The 9,183-nt window shown below is 41.3% G+C and overlaps 1 pseudogene; it reads left to right on the forward strand.

Moving 5' to 3' along the window:
- Positions 1-285: 285 nt before the first annotated feature.
- LOC105992156 lies at positions 286-8,886 on the forward strand (annotated as a pseudogene).
- Positions 8,887-9,183: the final 297 nt, after the last annotated feature.

The raw sequence follows: 9,183 nt of genomic DNA on the forward strand, positions 1-9,183 counted from the left end.
AGGACTTAAAACTTCATATGGTCCAATGCCCTTGCAAACAAGTCTTCTTTTCATGAGGTCTGCAGAGAGCTGAGGGCCTATTTGGGCTGAGGCAGGGATGGTCACCTTGGCAGCTCACTTCTCCTCAGAAGCCATGCGCAGGATTCCCTTAGCATGTCTCTAGCACAGGGGCAAATATCCTGAGTGAATCCCAACAGCTCATTAATGTTGAAGCCACATCAGCTGCTTTTTACCATCATTTAGTGATTAGGGAAACAAACACTGGTACTCTTGTAGCCCAGAAACATGACCTTGGGCATTAGGAAAGATGATGGGATGGTGAAAGAAAAAGGTCAGAGCTCCCTCTGATCAGAAGTACAAAACTTTGGCAGGGAAATCCAGCCCAAGAGAGGATGCTGGAAAGATCATAAGTGGTCAGATTTTGGTGCTAACAAAGAAGCATCAAATCTAAAACCTCCAGAGGAAAAAGAAAGGAAACTGAAATGGATTCACAAATCCACAGCCTCTGCACCTTGGCAAAAACAGCTGCTATTTTTCCACTTGAATTTTTAAATCTCTGCTTCTTTTTTGATCCTTAGATTTGTGTACCCAATGTATTAATGCAAGGAAACAGGTCTCCAACTTTGTACTTGAAAGCTTAAAGTCTTGGAAAACTACAGAGACACAGATACCTGCCATGCTGGGAGGGCCCAATGGAGGTACCAAAAAAAGACGTTCAGGTTCCTGCACAGTAAAGCCACAGTGAGGCCGCAGAGTACTCCATGAAGGAGATAGCACAGATCTTTAGTGAGACTGATATATAGCCTCATGCCTAAGCTGTCTAAATACCACTCACCATCACAACTGGACTCTGTATCTGCACCAAATAACTTCCACAAACCCTGAAGCCACATGCTTAAAATCATGTTGAAAGATCACAAAATTTGTAGATTAAAAAAAGCAACACATAAACCTTAAAAACAATAACACAAGGGAGAACATTAATGAGAGTGAAGTATAAAAGTGAAACAAAAGAAAACTCACTAAAAAATGATAAGAGATTCTTTACCTCTCTGTCTTCCAATCTCATCATAACTAATGCATGCTCAGTCCACTATTCTTACTTGTGGCTTAGAGAAAGGAGGACTTTTGCCTGGAGGTCTCTGACCTCTGCCATCATGGGTAGTTTGTCAATGCTCAGCCTGATCTGGGACTCTGCTCCACAATTCCTCCTCTTCTTTCAGGACTCAAAGTGACATACATATGCACAAAGACAGGCTGACCATCATCTCTCTGGTCTTGATGTGAGTCAAAGCCCTGGACATCATCTTGGAGAAGATGCTCCCCAGTCCTAGTATTGTCTGGCACAGAGCATCAACAATGAAACATACTAGCAAGCTGGGGCCATGCTGGTTCTGAGCAATTTGTCATCAGTCTGTTCATTATACCAGCATTTTCAGATGTGTTTCTCCATCACCTGCTGCCCAGTGTGACTGGACTCCAGAATCAAAGCCCAGTGCCATCAGCTGGAAGATACCATGGATAGAGCACAGGCTCTCATATGTCTCAATGGCTCCTTTGCCTATGAATATTTTACAGGAAACCAGATATCAAAGATTTACCAGATGTACTCCATGGTACTCACACATGGAGAGAATTACTGTGTTCAGTAGATTGGCTGTTTCCATGTTCCTCAGCTCTTATTCCATTGACTACAGTAATGGTTCTGGAATGAATTTGTTGCAGATGCAGTACAAATTCTGGTCCCACCAAATGGGATTGCATGAAATTGCAGAGCTTCTGCATGGCAAAGGACATAGCTAGCAAGATCAATAGAAAGCCCACAGATTGGAAGACGATCTTCACTAGCCATAAAACAGACATGGGTCTCATATCTAAAATATACCTGGAACTCAAAAAATTAAATCCCCCAACAACAAATCCTCAAAGAAACAACTTCCCAATAAATAAGTGGGCTAAAGACTTAAAGAGGAACTTCTCTGAAGAAGAAAGGATGGCCAATAGACATATGAAGAAATGCTCAACCTTTCTAGCCATAAAAGAAATGCAAATCAAAAGAATATTGAGATTCCACCTCACCCCAGTTAGAATGGCTATAATCTAGAACTCTAATAACAGATGCTGGAGGGGATGTGGACAGAAGGGAACCCTACTGCAATGTTGGTGGGAGTGTAAACTTGTTCAACCACTTTGACAAGTAGTATGGTGGTTCCTCAAAAGATTCCACATAGAGCTCCCCTATGACCCAGCAATCCCACTTTTGGGGATTTACCCAAATGATCACAAACAAGACCACACTAAAGCTACCAGCACAACTATGTTCATTGCAGCATTATTTACCAAAACTAAGATATGCAACCAACCCAGATGCCCCTCAGTAGATGAATGGATCAACAAAATGTGGTATATATACACAACAGAATTCTATGCCTTCATCAGAAAGAATGACATTGCCCCATTTGTTAGGAAATGGAAAGACTTGGAAAAATTATATTAAGTGAAGTAAACCAGGTCCAAAGAAACATAGGTCTCACGGTTTCCCTTATTTGCAATAACTAGTATATGTCTGAGACAAGCAGAAAAGGTCAGATAAGTTGATGTTAGGCAAAATGAACCCCAAGATAAGGACACAAGTGGTTTTTGCTTGCGATTGTTTCTAACACATTTATAAGATTATTTCTGTGTTGCTTTGTATGTCCCTCCCCCATGGTATAAATCCTGTTTTCATTGTATTTGATGTTGGTATAATTTGCGGAGGTGAAGGGCAAACACAAACCATTTAAATAGGGATACAGTTGGACCCATTGCAACAATGAGATGTACAAGACGTTATGTTGAAAAATGAACTTTACAACTTTGGCCAGGGGTGGGGGGGTGGGAGATGGGAAGGGATGGGAAGGGGAAACAAAGGAGGAGGCAGGAATCCTTGATAAGAAATGTACTCATTACCTTGCCCATGTAATTGTAACCCCTCTGTATGGTATTTTCACAATAAAAATTAAAAAAAATTCTTGTCCCAGGAATGCCTTGGCGTCTGTACTCTTCACTTAGAACAGAAGCTTGGTCCACCAGTACCCCCATGCTTAGTTCTGGGATCCATTTATTCCTATGATGTTCACTGCTATGGATGTTCTGTAGAATGTAAAATGGTGGATTTCACTGGTGACAACTCAGCATCACTGGCAGGAATGATGCTGGAGAAAGATGACATTGTAGTCACCCTGGGTACCAGAGAGATTCTTCCCTGGCTTCAGAAACCCACACCTGCCTTAGAGGGTCACATCTTATACAAACCAATTGATCCTGACCACTACATGGCACTTGATTTTTTTGTGATAGTAGGGCTTGGACTCGGGGCCTGGGCACTATCTCTGAGCTCTTGTGCTCAAGGCAAGTTCTCTACCTCTTTGAGCCGTAGCACCACTTCTGAGTTTTGAATGGTTAATTGGAGATAAGTGTCTCACAGAGAACTTTTCTGCCCAGGCTGGCTTTGAACTATTATCCTCAGATGTTACACTCCTGAATAGCTAGGATTACAGGTGTGAACCACCAGCCCCTGGCTACATAGCACTTCTGTGTTTGAAAAATGGCTCCCTTGTGACAAAGAAGATTCGAGATGACTCAGTTTCTTGCTCCTGAAGTGAGTTATCTAAAGCCCTACAGTCAGTCCACAGTGAGGGGAAATGGTAAAAACTGAGGTTTGCATTTTGATGTAATGGAAATCACTGCCGAATTTATTGAGTGTCATGTTTCATGCAGAAAACCATGAAGTGTCAGCATTCCCTGAGAATGTGGAAATTCAAGCCTTTATTGAAAAACAATTCATGGCCAAGAGGATTCATGCATAAAGCCTGGGCTTCTAAGCCATGTCTAAAACAAAAAAATTTAGCCATTGGAGGGTCATCAAACAATATAGACATTTTACAGGTGCTTGCAAATGTGGTTGGTGCTTCTGCTTGTATCATACACACTGCCAACTTGGCCCACATGTTCTATACATAGCAAGATTTTCATAGCCTTGCAATGTGGCAAATTTGCCTTTTTCAGAAGTTGTGAATTTAGCTCCAAATCTTAGACTGGTTGCTACTTCAGGCCTGGGACCCACATAGGTCTATCAGGCCCTCCTTCCTCAGTATGCCAAGCTAGAGTAGAGAATCTTGTGCCAGACATGGGAGTCTCTGAGATAAATTCTGCATGGTGCAGGCACTCCTGTATCCATTGCCTACCTCGACTCACTTGATACCATTTGTACATGAGTGCCTGGACAACAAGGACCCACTATCCTGTTCTGAGCATCTCTGTTCATTATACCAATTCCTCCAAGTGCTTCTGTTCTGTCCTGGGCCATCCTAAAGACATGCATGTCCTTGTTCCTGAAGATACTTGGGCTAATTGTGCTATAGATCAGGAGGACTTTCCCTCATTTCTTGTGTCACCCTACAAAGCAATATAACACCAAATCTAGGATATGACTACTTGAGATTAAGACTTTGCCCCTTTAAAAGGCCGAATCCAGGCAGGTGCCAGCACCTCATACCTGAAATTTTAGCTAATCAGGAAGGTGAGATCTGAGGATTGCTGTTCCAAGCCAACCCTGTCAGGGAAAGCCTATGAGATTCTTTACCTCCAACAGACCACCAAAAAAACAGAAGTAGAGGTGTGGTTCAAGTTTAATCTCCAGAGATTAAAACAGCCTGAATAGGATGATGACCTTGGGCAGCTTGGGGTGGGGGGAAGTGGAAGGAAGAAGCAAGAAGCAACCGAAAGCAACACATCAAATACAACAGCTTAGTTTAAGATTCAGAAGAAAGTTGGATACTGATGCCTCATGCTTATAATCCTAGTTACTCAGGAGGCCAAGTACTGAGGATAGCAGTTCAAAGCTAGCCTGAGTAGGAAAATTCATTTGACAAGATTGAATCATTTGTCTTCTGCAAGAAACATCTCATTGTCAAAGATAAATACAAATTCCCAGTGAAGTGATGGAAGAATCTAAATATGTATTCTTTCTGATATTTTCTCTCTTATCACAATGCAATTAAACTAGAATTTAACAGCAAAAGATACTACAGACAATATCAAACACAGGAGGACTAAGCAACACACTGTTGAATAATAGCTTGGTCACTCAAAAAATCATGGGAGAAATAAGAAAGTTCCTGCAATGCTGTGAAAGCAAAAGCATATCCTAGCAGAATCTGTGGAATACAACAAAAGCAGAGGAAAGTTCATAACTTTAAGTGCCTCCAGAAAGAAAACAGAAATTGTTCAAGTAAATAACCTCATGATGCAACCAAAACTTCTAGATAAATAGGAACAAATCTCCCAGAGACAGTAAAGACTGGCTCAGAAATCAAGGAATATGAGACTAAAAAAACTACATATAGAATGAAAGAAACTATTAAGCTGGTTATTTGAAGTAAAGTTAACAAACCCCTAGCTAATTTGAGAAAGAAAAAAAGATTCCAGAGACCTAAATCTAAATTAGAAGTGAAAAGCAACAAATATATAAGAAATGTAAAAGATTATAAGGGATTATTTTAAGAACCAATACTTCAGGAACAAAAGGTGAACAAATGCAACAGTGGTACTCACTAGACAGTATGTTAGAAATGAACTGTATAACTTGTGGGTGGGGATGGTAAGGAAAAACTGGGCAAAAGTGAGGGAAGGGGTGACATTGTCCAAAAAGAATGTACTTATTACCTGACTTATGAAATTGTATTCTCTTTGTATATCACATTTACAATGCAAAATTAAAATTAAAAAATCCCAAGAACAACAAAAAAGCTATACTCAAATAAGATAGAAAATCTAGAAGAAATGGAAAATTCCTGGAGGAATATGAGCTGCCTAAACTGGATAAAGAAAATATATATTATTTAAACAGATACATAACAAGCAATGAGATGAAAGAAATAATGAGTCTCCCAACAAGGAAAAGTGCAGATTTTAATTTCTAACTGAATTTTGTAAGACATTTGTTTGTTTACGTGTGGGTCCTGTGCTTGAACTCTGGGTGTGGGTGCTGTCCCTGAACTTTTCTGCACAAGGCAAGCACTTTATTACTTCAGCTATAGTTCTACTTCTGGCTCTTTGATTATTATTTGAGTATAAGAGTTTCACAAGTTGGAAACAAATAATTAAATTTAAATCTCAATTAAATGAATTAGATTCCAAAAAAACTATAGAAAGAATCAACAAAACAAAGAGTTGGTTCTTTGAAAAAATGAACATTAACAAAATTGACAGACCCTTAGCAAATCTTATCAGAAAAAGAAGAGAACACACCCAAATAATCAAAACCAGAGATGAGAATGGAAACATCACCACAAAAACAACCAAGATTCAGAACATTCTAAGGGAATACTTCTCAAGCCTTTATGCTACTAAGTTTGAGAATCTGGAAGAAACGGATGAATTTCTAGCAAATATTGACATGCCCAAACTAAACCAAGATGATTTAAATCAACTTAACAGACAGTTCTGTATATTCAATGGAATTTTACTTTTCCAATAGAAAAATATATTATGTGCAGGGAAATCTTTGGACCTAGAAAAAATCATGTTAAGTAAGTCAGGCTACAAAAGACAAACGATGCATGTTTTCTATCATATGTGGAAGCTACATGCAAAATATAAATATGCATGACAAAATATACAGGTCCTTATGCATTTATATACAATCAAACTGACTAAAGGATGGTACACTTTTAGGAGGAACCCAAAGGTGTAACTACTATGAACAACTACTATTTATGAAACAATTACTCTTTATCACAATAAATACAAGAAAATGGAAACATGTTTTGAGGGAAAAATGGTGGCATACAAATGGATGTAGGAAAGGTGGTCAAATACAGTCATTATAGTCAAATATACACTATGTAAAATTGAACTACACAACTTGAGGGTAGGGACAGGAGGGGGAAATGGAAGAGAAGACAAAAAGGGGCAATGATGACCAAGAAGCATGTACTTATAATCTGACATATGGAATTTTAACTACCTAGAAATAATAATAAATAACAGAGAAAATACCCAGTCACAAAATAAGGGAATTGGATATATATTTCTTGAAAAATAAGCACATTAAATATTTTCCAATAACATCAGAGAAATAAGTGGAACCATGGTGAGATAACATTGGACCTTTCAGAACAAACAATAAAAACTAGAATATGCTGTAAAAATGGAATCACATTCTCTTTGTTGGGAATATAAAAATTATATAATCATTTTAGAAATAAGTTGATAATTTCTTTTAAACTTAAATTGCTAGGAGGAGGAAGTGAGATGATGGAAAAATAGGGAATAACTCCCACTCTTTATAACCAAAAAGATATTTGGGTTTCTAACATGCACTTCTCCCCAAGAGACTGACAACAAATATATGAACAAGTAGAGAATCATGGGAACTGGAAAAAAATCATAACTTTTACAGATAAGGATAGAAAATTGTGAAAAGCTCTCCCCCATCCCCTCATCTCTCACCATCAGTGTACAAAAGTGGCCTGACAGCTGCCTTGGACTCTAGGACCCACCAGTGTGACTGCAGCATTTTGATTTAGAAAACTCCCACAACACTGGACCATTTTAGTGCAGAAAGAGACAGAGCTGAGCAGTGAGCCATTGTGACACTCAGTTCTCCAGAGAACTTCCACAGTGCTGCTACCCATCACCCTACAGTGGCCGGTTGGCAGTAGTGGCCTAGTTCACATCCATCTGGGAAACACAAATCTAAATTTATCATTCCCCGCTGCAGAACTGACTCGGCTCCCATCAACTGGCCTGGGTCCTGAGCATGCACACAGTCGTTTGCTGTCCCGGGGACCCAGAGTGGGCTAGGCTACCCAGTAAGACTTATTCTAGACAAAGCAAGGGCAATCACTTGTCAGAAGCAAACAGGCCAGCTGGGGGTGTGGCCCTGACAATCTCTGAACCCAAATGCCTAATTCACACTGAAAGATTACAAGATTCATGAGCAATTAAGACAACAAACCAAATGCAATAGCCAACAACAATCTAGGGAAGGACTCCAGTGAGAATGAAGAGATGGAAGACAAAAGAGCCATTAAAGAAATGATGACAGAGAATTTGAGGGAAGATGGCAGCTCTCTCACATGTAGTCTCACTATGTGTCTCTGACTAAACGAAGATCTAGGGTCACAGCCACATTTTACCTCAAGAGACTCATTCCAATCAAACTCTAAATATCTAAAGACTGTTCCTAATACAAGAGGAATATCCTAGCAGGCAAACAAGGAAAGTGAAGAGAAGCAGTGAACAAGACCCCTGCCGAGCAGCTGCACCAACTGCACCAGTCTTTCTGCAGACATTAAGCAGAGAAGCACCCAAAAACTGAAGAAAGCGCGCAACATCAGACCCTCGGAAAGTTAGGAGGGAATCTGGTGAAGACCTTCACTCCAACGCCCCCTCCCCTCAGGCAGCTATGGAGAAGGAGCGAATCCAGCAATCACTGCCATTACAACTGTCAGAAAAAGGCAACACCGGGTAAGCCCCCAAAGTCATCTCATGCCTGTAGCGGTGGTGGGATCCCCATGGACCTCTGCCACGCCTGCACAGCACCCAGGAAACAACAGCTGCAGCCAATCCCTCGCTCCACAGGCTGATAGCCCTGCCAACTGGCCACTCTGCTGGGACCTGCTTGCTCTCTGCCGCCACCGGGTGCATACTCCGGGCTCTCACAGCCACTGCAGCACCATGCTGCTGGTAGCACCACTGACAGAGCTGGCAGCAGCATGCAGCCACCCGCTGCCTCCCACCACCTCTGCTGCAGACCAGTACAGCCTCTACTGTCCACTGCAGCCAGCTGAGTCAAGCTCCACCTCGTCCTCCCATTGCCTGGACTCCACAAGCCACTGAGCCAGACCCTTCAGCTGCTGCAGAAGCCACCCTCCACCTGGCTGCCAACACCCAGACTCTCTGATTGAGAACCTGCCAACCTTGTCCTGGCCCCCACAGCACAGTCTCTGTGGTCCAGTGCACTACCAGATACAGACCTTGTGAGTAACCCAATTGGGTCCACTCCCTGGGGGTGGCAACACTCTGTGAGATCCCAAAGCCCTCTGACCCAAACCCCCTTCCAAAAGGGAGGGATAATATCAGAGGCAAACACAGACCTAAGCTCTGCTCCAAAAGGGTCTGTGGCTACCTGGGAGA

Source organism: Dipodomys ordii, unplaced genomic scaffold (assembly GCF_000151885.1).
Source record: "Dipodomys ordii isolate 6190 unplaced genomic scaffold, Dord_2.0 Scaffold80, whole genome shotgun sequence".
NCBI classification, from domain to species: domain Eukaryota; kingdom Metazoa; phylum Chordata; class Mammalia; order Rodentia; family Heteromyidae; genus Dipodomys; species Dipodomys ordii.